Raw genomic sequence first — 24,126 nt, forward strand, 5'->3', positions numbered from 1 at the left:
AGAGCCTTCCTTCCTTCCCTTTTTCCTCCCTCCCTCCCTTTCTTCCTTCCTCCCTTCCTCCCCCTCTCTCCATTCCTTCCTTTCTTCCTTCCTTCTGCATTACCCACAATATGTATAATCCTAACCCACTTCCTTCCAGGTGTTTCAGTCTTGGCCCAGATGCTAATGAACTTGGGATCTAAGTTCTTAAAACAAGAAATGTTTCCAGTGTGACTTGCACCAGTGATGAGCTTTTGCATTTTGCTTAAGGAGAAACTGTAATTTATCTGGGCAAGGTTGAGCCAGTGATTATAAGCAATGAATGCTAATGTCCATAGCTCCCCATAGAAGGGTGGGAGTTAGTTGCCTCACTAGGGGCCCTAAGCAGGAGAGGAGGCTGTCATTGAAAACCAAGCAGCCTATGTGTGAAACTACCCACATTTGCTCTTCTACTCCATGCTTCCCTTGTACAAAATTTCTCCTGACCACTAGAGAATGGTCCTGCCATGTATTTTGCTAATGGAAACAAAAGCTAACACGATCCTAGGACTCTGGAATGTTGGGGTACCAAGCAGGAAGTCAGGATATGCAGACTTGGTGTGCTTATTAATTACTGCATTCTCCTTTCTTATATCCCCACCCTATCCATCCCTTGCAACCCTTTCATTTTCTTCATCTCTAAGCATCACAAACATTCACCTTCTCCTTTCCTTCTATTTGAAATGACTTTCAGGAGGATATTATAGAAAAGGAAGATACTTGCATGCTTTTTTGACAATTGAAACATGCACTACTTTTTCCTATTGATATTTCTTATCTTCATAGAAAAAAATCTAACTCTGAAATTCAGTGCAGTCTCATGGCTTAAGAATAATGCCAACTGGGGCAGATGATAGAGGTGAGCACTGAGTACCCATCTTAGATGTGAATCCCTCCTGCTCGCTCTATCTCAGATCCCCTGACATGAGGACTGCATCCAAGTTAACTCATGCCCTGACTGCCTTCCAAGAGACCAGGAGAGTGCAGAGAGAGCTTGTCCACTCCTGCCTGCACTCAGGGCAGAGGACAGAGAACAGAGAGCAGAGGCCAGAGAGTATTGGATTTGATTGAACCCACCAAAAGGGAACCCTGATTGCCTGCACACCAGGAGAAGAGCAGGCTCTTTCTACACCCACTGGAAGAAGTGATGGGAAAGAGGCAATATAAGAACACACTCAGCATCCAAAAAAATTGACACCACCAGAGTCTAGAAATTCTACACCAGCAAGACATGATCACCTCAGTGCAGATGAAGCAGAGGGGAATGACCTTAGAAATACCTTCATGAAAATGATAGAGGCCCTCAAAGAAGATATGAGAAAATACCTTAAAAAAATGGAAGAAAAGACAAATCAAAAATTCCAACAAATGCAAAAAGGGAGGAAAACATGAAGAAAAAATTACAAGAAACACTTCAAACAGTGCAAACGTTGAGAGGTAACATGGACACAATAAAAAACACAGTCTGAATGAATGCTGGAAATAGAAAAACTGGGGAAACAGTCAAGTCCACAGATGCAAGCATAACCAAGAGAATTAAAGAGATGGAAGAGAGAATCTCAAGTGTTGAAGACAAACTAGGAGAAATAGATGCATCGATCAAAGAAAATCTTAACTCCAACAAATCCCTAACACAAAAAATCCAGAAAACATGGGACACTGAGAAAAGACCAAATCTAAGAATAATAGGTATTAAAGAAGGTGAAGAAACGCAACTCAAAGGAACAGAAAACATATTCAACACAATCATAGATGAAAACTTTCCCAACTTAAAAAAGACATGCCAATGAAGGTACAAGAAGCTTACAGAATACCAAATAGAGTGGACCACAAAAAAGTCCCCTTACCACATAATAGTCAAGACCACAAACATACAGAATAAAGAAGGAATACTTAGAGAAGCTAAGGAAAAAGATCAAATAACATATAAAGGCAAACCTATTAGAATTACACCTGACTTCTCCATGGAAACTCTGAAAGCCAGAAGGTCCTGGATAGATATTCTATCAAAACTAAGAGACCACGGATACCAGCCCAGACTACAATCCCAACAAAGCTTTTAATCAATATAGACAGGGAGATCAAGACATTCCATGACAAAACTAGATTTAAACAATACATATCCACTAACCCACCCCTAAAGAAAGTTCTACAAGGAAAACTCCAATACAAAGAAGTTAGCTACAACCAGACAAACATAGGTAATAGATAATCCCACTTTACTAACAGCCAAAAGAGAAAAGGGGTGGAAATCCTCACACAATTACAACACCATCAATCTTTCCAAAATAAACAAGAACAAGCAATCAATGGTCATTAATATCCCTCAATATTAATGATATTAACTCACCCATAAAAAGGCACAGGCTAACAGAATGGATTCGAAGACAGAATCCATCCTTCTGCTGCATACAAGAAACACACTTCAGCCTCAAATACAGACATTACCTCAAAGTTAAGGGATGGGAAAAGATTTTCCAATCAAATGGTCCTAAGAAACAAGCAGGAGTAGCAATTCTAATATATAAAAAAACTAGACTTTAAACTGAAATCAACCAAAAGAGATGAAGAAGGTCTTTTCATATTCATCACAGGAAAAATCCACCAAGATGAAGTCTCAATTCAGATCATCTATGCCCCAAATACCAAAGGCATCCACATTCATAAAAGAAACATTACTAAAACTCAAACCACGTGTAAAACCTTACACACTTATAGTGGGAGATTTCAACACCCCACTGTCACCTCTAGACAGGACTACAAAACAACTCTGAGATACCATCTCACTCCTGTCAGAATGGCTAAAATCAAAAACACCAATGACAATGTATGCTGGAGAGGATGTGGTGAAAGGGGGACACTCCTCCATTGCTAGTGGGAGTGCCAATTGGTTCAGCCACTTTGGAAATCAGTATGGAGATTCCTCAGATAAATGGGAATAAACATACGAAAAGAGCCAGCAACTCCACTCTTAGGCATATATCCAAAAGATGCCCATTCATACAACAAAGATGTCTGTTCCACTATGTTCATAGCAGCATTATTTGTAATAGTCAGAATTGGAAGCAACCTAGATGTCCCTCAACCGAAGTGTGGATAGAGAAAATGTGGTACATTTACACAATGGAGTACTATTCAGCAGAAAAAAACAATGGAATCCTAAGATTCGCAGGCAAATGGATGACACTAGAAGAAACCATCCTGAGTGAGGTAACGCAGTCACAAAAAGAGAAACATGGCATGTAGGGGAGTGCCAGCCTACAATCCCATGGCCCGAGAGTCTGGGAAACAGAAACTTCATTCAGTGGCTGATCGAAGAAGAGGCAGACTCCCTTTGTTAAGTACTGAGTTGAACTCAAGAAAGCCAGTAACAGAGAGGGAGGACTGGTGACCAAAGGGATTAAAACTGGGCTGGTTTAACCCCCAGAAACAGCTGACCAGACAAAGGTTAACTCTTGAATCCCAGGCATCAGCCTGGGAATCCAGCATGGGACTGATCAAGACCCCTGAATGTGGATGTCAGTGATGAGGCCTAGGTAATCTATTGAGCCTTGGGCAGCAGATCAGTACCCATCCCCAGTATACACACGGACTTTGGACTCCCATCCAACAATGTGAGGTGCACTCTCACCCTCAACTCTTGGGGAAGGGTCTAGGCCCTGCCCTGGATGAAATGACAGATTATGGACACCCCCATGGAGGGCCTCACCCTCCCTGGGGAAATGAGGGGATAATGGGGGGGGGGTTGGGGGGAGAGCACGGTAGGAGGGGAGGGAAAGGGAGAGGGACCTGGAACTGACTTGTGAAGCAACCTTGTTTCTTATCTAAATTTAAACTGAAAAATAAATAAAAAAAAAACTCAAACCACATGTAAAACCTTACACACTTATAGTGGGAGCTTTCAACACCCCACTGTCACCACTAGATGGGACTACAAGACAGAAACTTAACAAAGAAACAAAGGAACTAATAGGAGTTATGATGCAATTGGGTTTGACAGGCATCTATAGAACATTCCATCCAAAGAAAAAAAGAATATACCTTCTTATCAGCTCCACATGGAACCTTCTCAAAAATTGACGACATACTTGGCAGCATAGCAAACCTCAACAGGTATAAAAAGTTGGAATAACTCCATTTATCTTCTCAGAGCACCATGCTTTAGAGTTAAACAACAACACAAACTGCAGGAATCCTACAAACTCATGGTCATTCAATGAGAATGAAGACACAACACACCCAAATTTATGGGACACTTTGAAAGCAGTGCTAAGAGGAAAGTTCATAGCACTAAGTGCCCACATGAAGAAACTGGAGATTAGTCATACTTGAGAATTAACAGCACAACTGAAAGCTATAGAACAATAAGAAGCAAACTTACCCAAGAGGAGTAGATGCCAGGAAATAATCAAGTTGAGGGCTGAAATCAATGAAGTAGAAAACGATACAAAGAATCAATGCAATGAAGAGTTGGTTCTTTGAGAAAATCAAGATGATAGACAAACCTTTATCCAAACTCACAAAACGACAGAATGTGAACATGCAAATTAACAAAATCAGAAATGAAAAGGGGGACATAAAATGAACACTGAAGAAATTCAGAGAATCATCAGGTTGTACTCCACAAAAATTCGAAAATTTAAAGTAAATGGACAACTTTCTGGATAGATATTACCTGCCATAATTAAATCAAGAACAGATAAGCAATTTAAATAGACACATAACACCTATGGAAATAGAAGCAGTCATCAAAAGTCTCCCAACCAAAAAAGAAGCCCAGGGCCAGATGGCCTCAGTGCAGAAATCTATGAGAAATTCAAAGATCAGCGTATACCAATTCTCCTCAAATATTCCATGCAATAGAAGCAGAAGGGTCTTTGCCAAACTCTTTTTACAAGGCTTCAATAACCTTGATACCCAAGCCACACAAAGACACAACTAAGAAAGAGAACTTCAAATCATTATCCCTCGGAACACTGATGCAAAAATAATATAATACTGGCAAGAACACATCAGAAAACTCATCCACCCTGACCAGGTAGATTTCATCCCAGAGATGTAGGGATGGTTCAACATACAAATATCCACCAGTGTAATCCACCATACAAACAAGTTGAAAACAAAAATCATATTATCATCTCACTAGATGCTGAAAAAGCCTTTGGCAAAATCCAACACTCCTTCACGATAAAGGTCTTGCAGAGGTCAGGGATAACAGGAACATAGCTAAACATAATAAAGCCTATATACAGCAAACTAACAGTCAACATCATACTGAATGGAGAGTAACTCAAAGCAATTCCTCTAAAATCAGGAACAAGAAAGGCTGCCCACTCTCTCCATACCTCTTCAATATTGTGCTTGAAGTTCTAGCCACAGCAATAAGACAACAAAAGGAGGTCAAGGGAATACAATTTGGAAAGGAAGAAGTCAAACTTTCACTATTTGCAGATGATATGATAGTTTACATAAGTGACCCGAAAAACTCTACCAGAGAACCCGTACAGCTGATAAATACCTTCAGCACTCTGGCTGGATACAATATCAACTCAAGAAAATCAGTAACCCTACTATATACAGATGATAAAAGGCCAGAGAAAGAAATCAGAGAAACACCACCCTTTACAATTGCCACAAACAATATAAAATTCCTTGGGGTAACCCTAACCAAACAAGTGAAAGACCAATATCACAAGAACTTTGAGTCTTTAAAGAAACAAATTAAAGAAGACACCAGAAATGAAGAGATATCCCATGCTCTTGGATAGGTAGGATCAAGGATCAACATAGTAAAAATGTCAATCTTGCCAAAAGCAATCTACAGATTCAGTGCTATCCCCATTAAAATCCCAGCACAATTATTCACAGATCTTGAAATAACAATTCTAAACTTTATAAGGAAAAACAAAAGACCCAGGATAGCCAAAACCACCCTGTTCAACAAGGCAACTTCTGGAGGTATCACAGTCCCTGACTTTAAGCTTTTTGTAGAGCTATAATCCTGAAAATCAAAGGAATCGAAAAGAAAACCCTGATATTGACCCACACACCTATGAACACTTTGTTTTTTACAAAGAAACTAAAATTATACAATGGAAAAAAGAAGGCATCTTCAACAAATGGTGCTGGCATAACTGGATGCTGGCATGTAGAAGACTGCAGATAGATCCATGTCTATCACCATGCATAAAACTTAAGTCCAAATGGATTAAAGACCTCAACATAAATCCAGTCACACTGAACCTGTTAGAAGAGAAAGTGATTGAATTGGTACAGGAGACCACTTCCTGAGCATAACACCAGTAGCACAGACACTGAGATTGACAGTTAATAAATGGGAAATGCTGAAGCTGAGAAGCTTCTGCAAGGCAAAGGACACAGTCAACAAGGCAAAGAGTCAGCACACAGAATGTGAAAAGATAATCACTAATCCCACAGATGATAGAGGGCTGATCTCCAAAATTTACAAAGTACTCATGAAGCAAGTCTCCAAAGCACCAAAGGATCCAATTATAAAGTGGGCTACAGAACTAAATAGAGAATTCTCAATAGAGAAGTATAAAATGGCAGAGAGACAGTTAAGAAAGTGCTCAACATCCATAGCAATCACGGAAATGAAAAAAAAAAAAACAATCCTGAGATACCATCTGACTCCTGTCTGAATCGCTAAAGTCAAAAACACCAATAACAGTTTATGCTGGAGAGGATGTGGAAAAAGGGGAACACTCCGCCACTGCTGGTGGGAGGGCCAACTAGTACAGCCACTATGGAAATCATTATGGAGATTCCTCAGGAAAATGGGAATCAGTCTACCACAAGACCTAGCAATTCCACTCTTAGGCATATAAACAAAAGATGCACACTCATACAACAAGGACATCTATTCCACTATGTTTGTAGCAGAAATATTTTTGTAAGAGCAGAACCTGGAAACAACCTAGATGCTCCTCAACTGAAGAGTAGATAGAGAAAAAGTGTTATATTTACAAAATGGAATACTATTCAGCAGAAAAAAACAATGGAATCCTGAAATTTATAGGCAAATGGATGGCACTAGAATAAACCATCTTGAGTGAGGTAACTTTTGCAGTCACAAAAAGACAAACATGTTATGTACTCACTCATATATGGATTTTAGACATGAATCAGGGGTGTGCCAATATACAATCCCACTTCCAGTGAGTCAGGAAAACAGGAAGGACTCTAAGAGAAATATATATGGTTCCCCAGAAAATGTGGAATGAGGCAAGATCTCCTGAGCAGATTGGTGTGGGAGGGGAAAGGGAGCCAGGAAAAAGAGAGGGAGACAAGAAGTAGGGAGAGGAGAACATGGGAGAGCAGGAAAGTTGAGTTGGGGGAAGAATAGAGGAGAGCAGGATGAGAGATACCATAATAGAAGGAGCCTTTCTAGGTTTGAGGGGAGATATGGGACTAGTGAGAACTCCAGAAATGTACAAGGATGACACCAACTGGCAAACTAAGAAGTAGTGGAGATACTACTTTAAATGCCCCTCCCTAATAATGACTTTGATGACTATCTTGCATATCATCCTATAACCTCCATCCAGTGACAGACAGAAGCAGAGCCAGACACCCACAGCTAAACACTGAACTGAACTCCTGGAACCTGGTGACAGAGAGGGAGTAGTGATGAGCAAAGGGGTCAAGACTGGACTGGTATTCAGAGAAACAACTGACCTGAACAAGGGGGAGATCTTGGACCCCAGCCTGATGGCTGAGAGGCCAGAATGGGACAGATCCAGACCCATGAATATGGGTGTCAGTGAGGAGACTCAGGCAATCTATGGGGTTTTGGGGTAGTAGATCAATATTTTTCCCTGGCACACAAATGGACTTTGGGGACCTATCCCACAATGAGGGATGCTTTCTCAATTTGGACACTTTGGGAAGGGCTTGGGCCCTCCCCGGAATGAAATGACAGACTCTAGAGATCCCCATGGAGGACCTTACCTTCCCTGGGGAATGGAGTGGGGATTGGGTGGGTGCTAAGGGGGCCAGGGAGATGGAGAGGGTGTGGAAGGGAGGGAGAGGGAGCTGGGACTCACATGAGAAGCAAGCTTGTTTCTAATTTAAATATATAACAAAAAAGTGCAAAAAAAAAAAAAGAATAATGCCAAGTACCATTAAGTACCATGCTGGGGTTCTAGAGATCCTATTCCTAAATCTCAGTGTCCATTTTCCAGAAAGACAAGAGAGATAGAGGTGACCTGATAGCCTGAATGCCTGTGGGTATCTGGCCACAGCCCAAATGTGTTCTCAGGTTGGCTTTTTCAGAAGGTGAAAGGAGAAGCAAAGCTCATAACTGCAGCCTGAGTACTGTAGGCAAGGAAACTGCAGCTGTCAGGGTCACCATGCTCATGGATAAGCATCCTTGTGGAACATGGATGCTTTGAGTCACTCATGCTGTACATTCACTTGCAATAGAACTCAGTACAATAAGGAAGAACTGGGAACTTGCCCAGCTATTGAATGAAGATAGACCAGGTATTGGCTGTACTGTATATTCTTGCTCCTACTTGAGATTCTTCAGAGAGACCCCCTTCACATGGTAGTTGCAGTTGGGGGAGTTACATAATATGAAGCTTTCCCTATAATCATCCAAGATTGCGGATAATGCCAGGTGGTTTTGGACTGCTAACAATTTGTGAGTTGGGTAAACCACCACTTGTCTCTTTCTCCTGGCATCTAGCATGGCAGTCTGAGGCTTTCCCTAAAGATGGGCCATGGATCTTCTTTATTGAGCTTAGGTTCTGTAGTCAGCTGTATGTTCTGTTCTGTAGTCAGCTGTATGTTCTATAAAAAGAGTGGCTTCTAGGCTACTACTAAGGCCTCCTGAATTGGACTTCCAGTGGAATAGGACAGAGGGAGCCTGCGGGTGATTTCTGTGGATACTCAAGTTCAAACAACATTGCCCCCAATAGAAATCCTAATGAATAAATCACATTTCTGTATAGACTGATATTGTAAGTACTTGGCACAAAGTCTGGTACACAAAGGTAACTCATAAATGTTTGAGGAGTGACACATGTGTGGCTACAGATTCCCCAAGACACACTGATGTAAGCTTTCTCTCTGTATTATTTCTCACTTTCCTCTCCACATGCATGGGCATAGCAGGTTCATTCTTTGTTGTCTTGAAGAGGAATGGAAGATCTATCACAGCCAGTTAGCAACATCTCACCATTCCTTTTATTCTTTTAGTCCTTAAGGAGATTAGTGTGATATCTGGAGAGACATTGACGAGGATGTGCCAGTGAAGAAATCAGAAACAGGGAAGGATATTTCCAAGGGTGAGGCTCTTGATATATAGAAGTGAGGAGAACTTTGTGACTTTCAGAATCATTAAGGGTTTTTTGGTTTTGTTTTGGTTTTGTTTTTTTGGCTGCAGAAGGGCCAGTCTCAAGCAGTTGTGTACCTGCGACCCTACTGTTAGTTATCTTTGCATCATTATGATAAATAATTGAAAGAAACAACTCAAAGGATGATGGATTTATTCTGGCTCACAGAGTGATTCAGAGGGATTTTAGTCATGGCAGGGTAGATGTACCAGTTACAAAAGTGATATTGCAGTGATAAACACCATGACCAAGGCAACTTATAGAAGGAAGGGTTTATTTGGGCACATGGTTCCTAATAGTGTATCATCACCATCATCATGGCAGAGAGCATGGCAGCAGGCAAGCATGCATTGTCATTGAACAGCTGCTGAGAGCTTACATCTTGATCCACGAACACGGAGGCATAAAGAGCAACTGTAGATAATGAGAGTCTTCTGAAACCTCAAAATCTGACCCCTAGTGACATACTTCCTTCAGCATGGCCATATTTACTGATCCTCCCTGAAATGGCCATCAACCAGGGACCAAATATTTAAATTCTCCAGACATAAGGAGGAAATTTCATTGAAATCACCACAGGAAGCATGGCAGAGCTCATGGAAGGGAGAGGATGTTGTAATCCCTGCCTGGTAGGGATGCTGTGAGAATTAAAAGACACATGTGGAAAACTCCTCACATATTGGTGGACCAGGAAGCAGTTACCACCTTCAAAGTCTGTCCCTAGTGAGCTACTTCCTCCAACCAGGACCCACCTCCTTCCTCCAACCAGGACCCACCTCCTAAAAGCCTTACACCTCTCAAAATGGAGTCACTATCTGGGGACCAAGAGTTTTAAAATTCAAACATATAAGGAACATTTCAGACTCAAACCATGACAAGAAAATTGATGCTATGTGAGTGGTGGAGGGGGAATGATGAACTTAATTTGGGACCAGAGTTAAAATGGTGGCAACTTCAATGGGGAGTGTAACATTTCTGCACGCCTAGACTTTAAATCTTAACAAATTTGTTTTATTGTTTGCAAGCAATCATAATATTAGGCAAAAAATCATTTATATATTGGAATAGTTCTGTAAGTTGATATCTGCAAAATCTAATATAAACTAAAGCTGTTTATAAAGGTACAAAAAGAAAATGAAAATGGAGATTTAAGGTTGTATATTTCTCTTCAACTCCAGGGGCAAAAAATGTGACTGGCCTTGATTGTGTTCCTGCTTCTTCACTCTCTTACAGAAGACACTACGGGCTGGCCCAGAGGAACGAAAGGATCTCAAGAAGTCTGCATGTTGTTTCATCTTCTTAGCTCATTGGTTTTGATGTTCGTTGTGCCTTGCTGTAAGAGATTGTTCTTCACTGAGTCTGTACACAAGGCTGTCCAAAGATGGTGATTTCACCTAGGTTCCTGGAGTACACTGTGTTCACCCTCGACAAGGCCTGGTTCATCCACTATTTCTGGGATTATGATTGGGTCTGTGTTCATGTTGGTCACAACTGAGTAATTTGCAGTTAGTTAAACCTAACATATTGTTGATCAGTCAAAGCAGAAAGTTTTATCCTCTAATGCTAAGGCCTGATTTTATCATAAAAGGGTCAGAAAGTACCAGGTACCTGGGAAAGCCAGCAACCTCTGCCCCTAATCTTGATGGAAGATGGAGTTGGAACTTCCTACAGGGAGAGGTGCTTGAATTCCTCAGCTCCAGAAGGTAGCCTGGGTGCCTTAGGTTGGGCTCCCAGGGAGCAAGGCTTAAGATGTAGTTGTGAGCATCAGGGATCTCTGGGCAACCTTATTTGTGGGGAGGAAGATGAGCCATCATCACCGGGTACCTATATCATGAACAATAGGGTTTCATCTTTTCCAGGACCTCTATGAAGTGATGAGCAAGTTCCTCTAGGGATGTCCTGGCTGAGAATTGAAAAGACTAGGTGTGTATTCTCCAGTTTCTACTTGTCTTTGCCTAAGGACTAATGGGCAGGGAGATGACCTAAATGCCCTTGCACCAGCCTGATCTTTATACTGAGGTAAACAGGTGCAAGAGATACCTTCTTTAAAGACAACACATCCAGGGAGGACATGCAGGGAACCTTAAGCTGCCTCACCAGGGTTGGTCTTTAACAAGAGCTTGTAATGATAGCCACCTTGTAGCTTTTCACCATAAGCCACAGCTGATCATTCTTTGGAATTGCTTGAGGAACTGGCTGTTTTTACAATTAGTGCTCTGGTCCTGCTGACTGGCAGACTGTGTCTGCTCTTTATTTTTATGGAGGCTTGTCAGAGGCCATTACTGTATGTGATGCTTAGGGGAGTTCAGCCTCCATTTCACATCGAGAAACCTCTGCAAGACACTTTGTCTGAGGAATCAAGTAACTTCCTGTAGGATGATACATGTTTGCTGAAAGAAAATTCAGATAATTTCAAGCTGCATTATGAATAAATAGCTTTACTTGGGACCCAGTACAGTAAATGGTTTTCCAAAAACATAACCAGTTCTGGTGTGAGGACTCTGACGGATACCCTGCTTGCCTTTGGGATCATCTTTTGGGAACCTCAATGTGTCTGTTCTTCTTAGTTTCCCTCTTGATGGTAGCATGTGTTCACATTTATATATATATATATATACATACATAAATGAATATAATTTTGCCTGATATACAAATTTTTCAGTTAAGCTTGTTGAGATCAGGGAGAGAGAGATAGACAGAGACAAAGAGAACAAGATCACATCAGTGTTTGGAGGTTATGTCTGGTCTGCATACTTATTTCCCATTTTTAAATATTCCTTCAGTTACTTATTCTTTTACATACCATGTGCTTTCTTACTATAAAAGCTGAACATGTGTGACAGATGGTATGTCTTAAACCAACTAAGAAGTATTTACTCTCTGGTTCTTTACCAAGTTGCCTACCTGGTTTACATATTCATTAGCCTGTTCAGAAAAGGCTTGGTACACCTTTAGCTATGCACTCCTATGCCCGATGTTTTATCTTCACAACGTGGCTCTGGGTCCAAGGAGGCTTTCTTTGATTTAGATTTAGACTTTGCATTAGTTACTTTTCTGTTTCTGTGACCTTATCATGTCCAACACAGTTTATAGAAAGGAGAGCTTAGTTTGGGTGTGTGGTTCTAGAGGGATGAGAGCCAATCAGCATCACTGTAGGGAAGTGTAGCAGCAGGCAGACATGAGTATTGAGCAGCAACTGAGAGCTCACATCTCCATCCACAAACAGGACAGAGACCAGCTGAGGTGATGGGAGTCTTTTGAAACCTTAAAACCCACCACCAGTGACATACCTCCCAGCCTCCCCTCCACCACTTCCAATAGTCACTAACTGGGAACCAACACAGACTTGATCTGTAGGAGGGGAGAAGACATCAGAGAGAAGGAGTGGGTCCCCTCTTCACAATATTTGATTGACTGCCTGCCTCTTTTGGCCAGCAGACTATACATAGATCCTGTCAAAGGCCTCCTACTGTCAGCATTCTACCCCTCCTCTTTCTCTGATGTATTACTAACCCCAGGATCCATATTTCTCTTTTTTCAAGTCCTGTCCCCATCTTCACAAAGAATACTGTGTGTGTGTTGTACATGTATGTATCATATATTGAACACATTTCCCCTCATACTCCTCATTCTGCCTTTTCTCAGCCCATCACTTCCCATTAATTTGTTAGTTTTCTAGAGAATTTCACTCCCATTTTCATGTTTTATGTACCTATATAAAATCCAGGAATGAGAGAAAACCCACAAATGACAAAAAAATACAGTATTTGTCTTTGAGGTTGGTTTAGTTCACTTGATATAATTATTCCAGCTATACCCATTTTCCTGGCAAACAGCAAAAGCTGTTCTTTTCTATGACTGAAAATATCATTGTGTATATAAGCCATGATTTCTCTAGCCATTCTTTGTTGCTAGATACAGTTTATCTGTGATGAGTCAGCACTGATGAGCAAGTATCTGAGATTTGGAGGCCTTGGGGTGAACACCTGGGAGTGGTATAGTTAGCTCATATAGAAGATCTGTTAAGAGTTTTTGAGAAACCTCCATACCAACTTCCATGTTGGGTAGAATACTTTACAATCCTGCCTTGCGTGTGTGTGTGTGTGTGTGTGTGTGTGTGTGTGTGTGTGTCCATGCTCATAAAAAGCTTCCTTTTGTCCACATCCTCATTTAAGTATAGATATGGGAGACGCTTGAAGGCTATGTTCTGTTTGGTGCAACAATGAAAGGTCAAGAACCCAGTAGTTTTTTAGGCCACAAGACTGGATGTCTCAGCATTCCAAGTCTGGTGCTGGGGTTCTGAGGTATACTTAAGGAGGTTCTGGTTTCCCCTCCATGTTGGAACCAGGAGAAAGTATGTTCTAATTCCAGTGAAGGAGTGTCTCAGCAACAGGATGGATGAACATGCCAGCAAAAGCAACAGGCCACAGCAAAAAGCAAAGCTGCTGTGCTCAATGTCCTTTTATGGAGTCTACCGCAAAAAGGTGTGGTGCTGATCTAGGGTGTGTATTCACATCTCAAATATTCAATCAAGAAAATCTGCTGCTTAGGTTTCAGCTGATTCCAGATGTAGAGTAGTTGACAACCAAGAATAGCCATCACAGATGGAACCCTATGTGGTTATGTTCTCTGATGATTGGTGAAACCGGATATGTTTTATTGAGAACTGCTTGTTTATTTCATTTAACCCACTACTGATTGGTTTGTTTGATCTCTTGGGTTTTTTGTTGCTGTTGTTCATTTTTGTTATTGCTTTTTTATGGTTTAAAAATTTTTGTTGTTGTTTTGTTTTGAGGTGGTGGCTTTCTGTCTCATCCATCAAACTTGAGAGATCCCTGTCAGAGGTTAGGAGGACAGAGACAGGAGGCACTGCTCCATTTTGTCCTTAAGATTTGATCTAATATTTTAGGGACTTCAACTCAGCCTAAACAGGACTCAAAACTTCTACAAGGAAAAGAGTTTCAGACCTAGCCAGTATGGAAGAGAGATAGGTCTACTAGAGATATTTTAACAAGGTATTGCAAGAGTTAAGAGAAAGACAGTTGCCCAGAAAAAACAATGACACACACCTTGGTTATCATTTGCAGCTTCACATACCAAGAGATCTCACACCCCACCCTAAACACATGAAGTAGAACCTTTTTGTTGTTTTTTGTTTTGTTTTGTTGTTTTATTGTTAGGTTTTTTGTTTGTGTGCTTGTTTTGTTTTGTTTTCTAGGTAAAGTTTCATTAGGTAGTCCCAGCTAACCTAGAATTCACTATGTAGATCAGGCAAGATTTGAACAAGCAGAAACTGCCTCTCTGCCTCTCTGCCTCTCTGCCTCTCTGCCTCTCTGCCTCTCTCTGGCTCTGGAGAGCGAAGATTGAATTCATGTGTCACCATGGATGGTTTTGGAATGCACCGAGTACATCCATCCTTCTTGTCCTCAGGCAAATGTGCAGTTTCTTCCCCACCTTTGTGAATGCAGTGATCATATCATCCTGTGATTCCTTAGTCAAACTATGCCTTGTAATAAGTCTTAGTAGTTGTTGAGAACATCACACTGATGAGGAAGAGGAGGTTCTTCAGGAAAGGTCTGTATCCGAAGGGCTTGTTCAGTCTGCATGTTCCCTATTCTGTTCTTTGCTCATACTCCACATCTTTCTGCTCTTGGGGGATGAAGAGCAATTTCCCCATATCTGCAGAGTCTGTCTAGAGATCTCCATTCAAGTGATGTTTGGAGAGGGCAGCCATGCTGGAGGAAGTATGTCTCTTGTGGGAGTTTATAGCCTTGCCTTGTGTCTGCTTTGCTTTCTCAGCTTGATGTTTGAGGTAGTAGATGTGAACTCTCAGCTGCCTGCTTTAGCTGCCTGCCATCATGCCCACTCCCCCATTATAGACTGTCCCCGCTGGAACCATAAACTGAAATCAACTCTTCAGTAATGGTATTTTTATACAAGCAACAGAAAAGTAACAGATATATAACATAGATATGGAAATAAGAAAGTTTCAGAGACAGGACAAATGCCTTTAATACATGATCTAACCCTAATACTGACTTGTCTTTCCCCTTTGCCCTGTGGACTCCCTACTCCTGACCATCTATATTTCCAGTAAGATCCTGTTATAATCACATGGTAGATGTTCAGAGTCAGCTCAAGGTAGTGGCCACGACGGAAGAGGAACTATGGAAAGAGTTAGATTATATTGTGTGGCCTGGTCATTGTGGTGTCAGTCTGAGTCAGGAAGAAAAGTCAGCCTCAGTACTCTGAGGAGAGTATAGAATCTCAGAGCAAAGACACATGGCTCATCTCGTTTACTACCTTGGCACCGAGGACTTTTATCTAGACCTGGACTGACATGCAGTTGCTGACCACTGATAGAGAATGGGGGATTTTGTACTTGATATTTTACAAGTTCAATCAAAAACCTCCCTGACTAATTCAGAGGGTAGCATCTACTTAGGAAGCACATCTTCTCTCTGGCCATTGTATGGATCTGGGAGTTCTGGGGAGGGTGGCCCTGTTTGGTTCAAATCATCTCTCATTAACTACGGCTGTCAGTTCCTGGGAAGAAGGCTGATGGAACGTTGTGTGAGGGATCTGCAAGAGGCTGGAGTGACTGATTGAAAACAACTGAAACACAGATTTTTCACAGCTGTTGTCATCTGAGGCCAGAACCTTATGGCTTTGGTTGGAGAAAATGTATTTTCCAGTTTGATTGAGCTCAATTTTCTAGGATTGTAGCCACTAGCTCTGTTTCAATAAGGTATGTTATTGCCTCACACCCAGAAATGAGTAGACAAGCCCACAGAAAATCATTTTTAGTTTTTCACTGGTCATACAGCTTCACCAGAAAGTAGCATGCTGAGGTCACCCAGGGAATGACACTGTGATTGACTTCTTTCCATGCACATCCTAAACCTACTCCATTCTCAAAGTCTATGGGCAAATTCCCTCAAATGTCTGAGAAGGTTGTTTTTTGAGGGATAAGAGAAAATTGGCATTGGCAAGAGCAGAAACTTTTTTTTTAAATGTAATCAATTAGTTTCACTAAGAATAGAAGCTTGGCCCAGCCCCTTTTGTTTTAGTAAGGGATTGGGAAGAGCTGCAAAACTCTCCATGGTGCCTCCTGTAACAGATTATCTGATACTCATGCTTATATCTTCTTGGTCACTTCCAGTTAGATCCAGGATTGTGGGAGGCCATGCCACAGTCTCAGACTTCTTTAGACATCATCTACTGCTCATGCCTGTGTGCTATGCCCCTCCACGCCCCAGAGATCTGGGTGGGATTGGGAATCATAGAAAAAAAGGGCCTCTAGAATTGATAGTTTTAGGGTGCATTATGTCTTTCTCATGGGTCCTAACAGGACAGAGGCCCTTTGCAGACAGGGTCTACCCTGTATGAGCCTCTTTATATCCCTTGCTGCCCCTTTCCCACACCTTTGCTTCCTAAGATCACGTCTCAAGTGAACAGACTGTTTCCAAATCCTTCACAGGTCTGAATTTGGTAAAAATTCATCTGCCCTAAAACTTGACACCTCTCATAATCCCATTTTCCTGAGATTTGGGCCTGGATTCAGGTCTATCTTCATATATATTCTTATTACATGGCTCCTGGTATTCTTCCCTGTCTACCAGGTTTGGGTAAAGTACTTTGAGGGCACAAGGAGCTTCCCTGCTGCCTTATTCACTGTATTATTGCTGTGAAGAGTCACCATCACCAAGGTAACTCTTATAAAACATTCAACTAGGGTCTTGCTTACAGTTTCAAAGGCTACGTTCATAGTGACCATGGTGGGAAGCAGCCAGACATGGCACTGGAGCAGTAGCTGAGAGCCTTACATCTTGATCTGCTGGCAGCAGGTAGAAAGACATAGAGATCCAGAGAGACAGTAGAGAGAGAAAAAACAGGGACAGACAGACGTTGGACATGGTGTGAGCGTTTGAAACTTCAAAACTCTCCCCAGTGGCAAACCTCCTACTCCAACATGGCTAGCTCTCGTAATACTCTCCAAACATCTCCACTAACTGAGGATCAAACATTTAAATGTATTAGTCTATGGAAACCATTCTCATTCAAAACATTTCACCTACTATGGTACATAAAAATAAGGTCACCCAAAAAGAGAAATGTAAATGGTTTAAGAGGAACAGTGAACTTTTGCTTGCTTTGCAGTCATTCTCTTTTCCTCTAACTGATAACAGCTCCCCTGATTTTCCTTGGCCATAGCCTAGGCATCTTTCTGTGAAACAGCCTTGATGGTCTCATACTGATGTCTGCTGGTGGCATTGTGTGTGTGTGTGTGCTGGGGGATGCGGATCCAGGACTGGTTAATCCATTTGTTCCATCTCTTGGTCATAGACTTTATTGATCCAGGGATATCTGTATGATTCAAACTGTCTAATACTTCTCAGACCTGAAATTTTTGTAGGAATGTTTGCTAGCACATTATTTTCCCTACAGGATATAGTTTCCAAGCTTATGGGAATTCAAGCCTAATCTGTGGGGGTTTGCTACTTTAATGTAAGTTTGTTAAATGTGATGGTAGCTTAGGAGGAAGCAAGACAAAGATCAAGACCATATGGTACCCTCATGGTTCCTGAGGGTGTGACATTATTTTCTTAACATTAGGCTGCAGTAGAATTATCTGAGTTATCATTCAGCACAAGGTGATAGTAATCCCAAACTTGAAATGAAAATATCATCATTTGAAATGGAAGTTGGTAATCCCATTTTTGTCTAGGTACCATTTCCACGAGTTGATGGACAGGGAAGGAAAAACACAGACAGGTCCAGGCTTCACTAATCAGATACATGCTTTTTTTAAATTTATTTTTCAGTTTAAATTTAGATAAGAAACAAGGTTGCTTCACAAGTCAGTTCCAGGTCCCTCTCCCTTTCCCTCCTCTCCTCCTGTGCCCTCCCCCCAGTTCCCCCCATTATCCCCTCATTTCCCCAGGGAGGGTGAGGCCCTCCATGGGGGTGCCCATAGTCTGTCATTTCATATAGGGCAGGGCCTCGTGCTTTTTTTATATGCTTAGGAATGGGGAGCACAATTTGATATATGCTTTTTTTCTATTGAAGTGAAGCAAGTACTCTGCTGAGGGTTTCCTGAGATCATAGCCACAGAAAAGATTGTTCAGATTCTGATGTGAATGGAGAGATGACTGTTCTCATGTTTTCCTGGAACACAGCATGGCTTTGTTATGATGGGACCAAAAGGAGACCATGAGCTATCTGGAACATATGGGAATCAGGAATGAAGCATGTTCTTATGACAAGGGAGATGGGAAATCGTTAGAAGGAACTCATGAGAAGTAGCATTCAGCCAGGAGGTCAGAAGGAGCATATGGGGATCCCAGCTCCCCTCAGACATGTTGAGTACCTAGTAAAGGTATCAACACAGATGACCTACTTGGGTATGGTTGCTATTACAGCTCAAGAGAAGCAATAGCGTACCTCTTTCTCTTCCAGTTTATGAACAATTTGAGATGTTAATATAAGTATACATATACATATGCCACATTTATGTTTGATGATGTTGGATTAGAAGGTATGCGTAAACCTAAAGCTAAGCACTTATAACCCTGATATGGCAGCACAGCCAGCCAGTATCAGGTCTCCTCAGTTAACCAAGAAAATGGTGCAAGTGTCCTGGAGTGAATGGAAGATGTTCGTAAGAGGTAAATGTGTCCCTCCCTACTGAAACATTGGGTACAAGAAAACTGAATTTATTCAGAATCTCATGCTGAGGTAAAGGGAAGACTCTGCCCATGGAAAAACCAGCCTTCCAGAGAGTGATTTCACAGTTCTGACTATTGACAGGAGCAACAATGGTGTATGTTCACAATGTGGGAAGGGTACAACAGGTTGGGGGATGGGGTGGAGACAGTAGGGCACTGTACCTGGACCAGGACTGCTTAATTGTGCCTTCCATGGACCTTCTTGTTCCTCTCTCTAGTGTGTCCACATTGATTTTCATTATTTTCTGCTACTGGCTTAGTGAGGAAGGTAGCTGTGCTTAGCCAGCTACAGCTTCAGGGACCACAGTCTAAACCTAATATGTCAGTAACAAGGAGACACCTGATCGCATAGAGCATGCTGGGTCAAAAAACTTCAAAGATATAAACTTGGGAAATGATGTGAGTATTCATCACAGCCACACTATTTTGAAAAGTTCTCTCAATTTGGTTAAGTAGTGACACTTCCCCAAACCACAGTACTTAGCATTCCAAAGCTAAAGGAACTTACAGTTATCCTGATAATGTCTGGCCATCAGTGAAGTTTCTCCATTCTTTGGTCACTCCTATCAAGAGCCCATCTTGGGCCAGAAGAGGAAGCTTTTAATCCTATCGCAGACCTTTCCTCCTGTTTCCTCTCTAACTTGTTTTCTAGCTGGTAGCAGACAGTGAGCTCTCTGGTTTCCCCTAGTAGAGACCTCACCCCCAAAGGGTTTTTTTTTTTCAGATTAAACCCATTCTGCTGCAAAAGTTCCTTGTTCATCTTTCCTTGTCTTTCCTTCCTCTAGCCTTCTAGAGGAGGGAATGAATGAAAACAAACGAGTGAAGTCCAGAGTTTTCTTTTGAAGAATTATATGAGGCTGGCAGCTGTATTTTCATGGCCTTGAGCAGAATAGTCAGAGAAAGGAAACAGCCTCTTTTTTTTCTTTTTTCAGTTTAAATTTAGATAAGAAACAAGGTTGCTTCACAAGTCAGTTCCAGATCCCTCTCCCTTTCCCTCCCCTCTTACCGTGCCCTCCCCCCAAACCCCCCAATATCCCCTCATTTCCCCAGGGAGGGTGAGGCACTCCATGGGGGTGTCCATAGTCTGTCATTTCATATAGGGCAGGGCCTAGACCCTTCCCCAAGAGTTGAGGGTGAGAGTGCACCTCACATTGTTGGATGGGAGTCCAAAGTCCGTGTGTATACTGGGGATGGGTACTGATCTGCTGCCCAAGGCTCAATAGATTACCTAGGCCTCCTCACTGACACCCATATTCAAGAGTTAACCTGTGACAGGTCAGCTGTTTCTGGGGGTTAAACCAGCCCAGTTTTAATCCCTTTGGTCACCAGTCCTCCCTCTCTGTTACTGGCTTTCTTGAGTTCAACTCAGTACTTAACGGAGGGAGTCTGCCTCTTCTTCAATCAGCCACTGAATGAAGTTTCTGTTTCCCAGACTCTCTGGCCATGGGATTGTAGGCTGGCACTCCCCAGATCTATGTCAAAAATCCATATATGAGAGAGTACATGCCATGTTTCTCTTTTTGTGACTGGGTTACCTCACTCAGGATGGTTTCTTCTAGTGTCATCCATTTGCCTACAAATCTCAGGATTCCATTTTTTTTGTTTTTTGTTTTTTGTTTTTTTTGGTTTTTTTGCTGAATAGTACTCCATTGTGTAAATGTACCACATTTTCTCTATCCACTCTTCGGTTGAGGGACATCTAGGTTGCTTCCAAGTTCTGGCTATTACAAATAATGCTGCTATGAACATAGTGGAGCAGACATCCTTGTTGTATGAATGGGCATCTTTTGGATATATGCCTAAGAGTGGAGTTGCTGGGTCTTGTGGTATGTTTATTCCCATTTATCTGAGGAATCTCCATACTGATTTCCAAAGTGGCTGAACCAGTTGGCACTCCCACCAGCAATGGAGGAGTGTCCCCCTTTCACCACATCCTCTCCAGCATACATTGTCATTGGTGTTTTTGATTTTAGCCATTCTGACAGAAGTGAGATGGTTTCTCAGAGTTGTTTTGACTTGCCTTTCCCGGATGGCTAAGGATGTTGAGCACTTTCTCAAGTGCCTCTCAGCCATTTTAGAACTCCTCTATTGAAAATTCTCTATCTAGTTCTGCAGCCCACTTTTAAATTGGGTCATTTGATATTTTGGAGACTTGCTTTTTGAGTTCTTTGTAAATTTTGGAGATCAACCCTCTGTCAGTTGTGGGATTAGTAAATATTTTTCCCATTCTGTGGGCTGCCTTTTTGTCTTGCTGACTGTGTCCTTTGCCTTACTGAAGCTTCTCCATTTCAGGAGGTCCCATTTATTAATTGTTGATCTCACTGTCTGTGCTAGTGGTGTTATGTTCAGGAAGCTGTCTCCTGTACCAATTCGTTCAAGGGTACCACCCACTTTCTCTTCTAAGAGGTTCAGTGTGGCTGGATTTATGTTGAGGTCTTTGATCCATTTGGACTTAAGTTTTGTGCATGGAGATAAACATGGATTTATCACATTCTTCTACATGCCAGCCTCCAGTTAATGTCAGCACCATTTGTTGAAGATGCTTTCTTTATCCCATTGTATATTTTTAGCTTCTTTTTCAAAGATCAGATGTTAATACGTGCGTGGGTTAATATCAGGGTTTTCAATTTGATTCCATTGGTCTACCTGTTTATTTTTGTGCCAAGTCCAAGCTGTTTTCAGGACTATAGCTCTATAATAGAGCTTGAGGTCAGGGATGGTGATGCCTCCGGATGTTGCCTTGTTGAACAGGGTTGTTTTGGCTATCCTGGGTCTTTTGTTTTTCCATACAAAGTTGATTATTGTTCTTTCAAGGTCTGTGAAGAACTGTGCTGGGATTTTAATGGGGATTGCATTGAATCTGTAGATTGCTTTTGGCAGGATTGCCATTTTTACTACATTGATCCTACCTATCCAAGAGCATGGGAGATCTTTCCATTTTCTGAGGGCTTCTTTAATTTCTTTCTTTAAAGATTCAAAGTTCTTATGATACAGGTCTTTCACTTGTTTGGTTAGCATTACCCCAAGGTATTTTATGTTGTTTGTGGCAATTGTAAAGGGTGATGTTTCTCTGATTTCTTTTTCAGCCCTTTTATCATCTGTATATCGTAGGGCTACTGGGAAACAGCCTCTTGATGGCATGTCCTATGAAGAACACGGGAGTACTGCCATGAACTCACCCATCTTTGCATGATGGACTGGCTATCTAGCTACTGTCTCTCAGCAGTAAACCAGCTTGTGATGCTCTATTTTATGACTCTGTAAATAAAGTTTCATGCCACAATACTCTGCCTGCATCTTGTCTCTCTCTATCCATAACAGCTCTGAATTGAGACTGTAGATCTGGTTGAGAGGAGACATGGACATTTTATCATCTAACTGGTTTTGCTCACATCACCCATTAATATGACAGAAGGTACTTCTGTGTGTCTCAGTTTTCTAAAATATTTTACTACTGGAATTAAACACAGATCCTCATATCATATGTGCTAGGTAAGTGCTCTATGGCTTAGATATTCCCTGAATCTTCCAGCTTTATCTGTCGCTCCATAGCAGACCTTATCATACACACAGGTGTTATTAGCTCCACCTGCAGTGTCACCTTCTCTCCTTGTCCTTGTTCTTTCCACGAGTCTTCTCCCCACCTTTCTCCCTCTTACTAGTCCACCATATGGCCCTCCCGCTCTTCACTTTATGCCCTCTTCCTCATCTGTTCGTCTATCCTTTTCCTTACTCTTTCCTCCTCTCCTCCTGCTCCACTCTTAATTTTTCTCCTCCCTTTCCTATTCCCCCTCCTCATTACCTTCTTCCCATCCCCTCTTCCTTGCTTTCCTTTTCCCTTCTCTCCTCACCTCTCATCCTGGTGTGGCTCCTCCCTGGCTGTAGCTGCCAAGAACACTGGCTTCTCAGATGGAGATCAGCGGCTCAGACTAGAGATCAGCGGCTGCTTCCTGCATTGGTTATTTTGGTGGAAACTCAACACTTCTCTTTGACTTCTCTTCATTAACCCATCTCTCTTTTTTTCCTAATAAATGTGCCCCAGTTTTATTCTGGAAGCTATGTCTTATTCATTGTTAGTTCAGGGCTAATTTCACACCCAAAGTACCTCCCAGCCTCTGTGATAGAACCAGGACCTCATAAGCCAGGTAAGAATCACTAGCAGAACCTCTGTTAAAACATATGCTGAAAAAAAAAACTCAACTCTGGTCTCTGGATTTATAGTAAAATTAAACTAGTGCTGATAGTGATGACCCTCTTCCTCCTTTGTCAGAGTTGTCTTGTGTGACATTCAAGTTTGTCAAAATGGACAGAGCTGGACTGAGAAGAATGGTGACTCAGAGAACAGAGTAGAAGGAAACAGAAAGTAGCTACCTGGCAACAGTAACTAAGCCCTTAAGAATCAGAACAGCTATGGGGATATTTTGGAACATTCTTTCAGTAAAATTCTCAAGAGGTAGAGTACATTCAGTCAAACTATTTCTACTCATAAACATGGAGTCCATGTGTCTTTGAGCTCAAACAAAAAAGTCAAAGTTTTCAGCATACTAGTTATAGTCACTGTCATCTTACATGAAAAATGTTTTGGAGACAAAAGTTCCCCTATCTTAGAGTTTACATTATCCAGGGGAGATGTACAATAGATCACTGTAATAAGTGATGGTAGTCAAAGAAAAGATGCACCAGGGATGGAGAGTTATGGGCACTGTTCACAAGAATCTGGTGGGAAGGCCTTTCACTTTGAGTGGAAGTTAATCAGACTTCTGACTGGTGCTGAGAATGAGCTATGCTGCTATTCAGAAGAAAAGAATTGTAACCTGAGGGCATGACAGATGCAAAGCCCTACTTCAGGGGCACACCTCATACTGAAGGTGCAGAAACAGGGTCAATCATTCAGAGGGTAGAAAGGCTCTATACCTGCAAGATTTAACTTGTCTTAGGGTTTTTGTCACTGTGAAGAGACACCGTGACCAGAGCAACTCCTAAAAAGGAAAATATTTAATTATGGTGACTTGCTTATAGTT

At 41.7% G+C, this 24,126-nt stretch overlaps 1 long non-coding RNA gene across 1 annotated transcript in view; it reads right to left on the reverse strand.

Annotated features, from left to right (window-relative positions):
• The window catches only part of LOC121136283, a 57,913-nt gene extending 34,489 nt beyond the window's left edge, over positions 1-23,424 (reverse strand). Inside the window, exon 1 of the long non-coding RNA XR_005873429.1 lies at positions 22,957-23,424. This is a non-coding gene — a long non-coding RNA (uncharacterized LOC121136283). The remainder of the gene's footprint in view (positions 1-22,956) is intronic.
• Positions 23,425-24,126: the final 702 nt, after the last annotated feature.

This window comes from Mesocricetus auratus, unplaced genomic scaffold (genome assembly GCF_017639785.1).
Source record: "Mesocricetus auratus isolate SY011 unplaced genomic scaffold, BCM_Maur_2.0 Super-Scaffold_100057, whole genome shotgun sequence".
NCBI classification, from domain to species: Eukaryota; Metazoa; Chordata; class Mammalia; order Rodentia; family Cricetidae; genus Mesocricetus; species Mesocricetus auratus.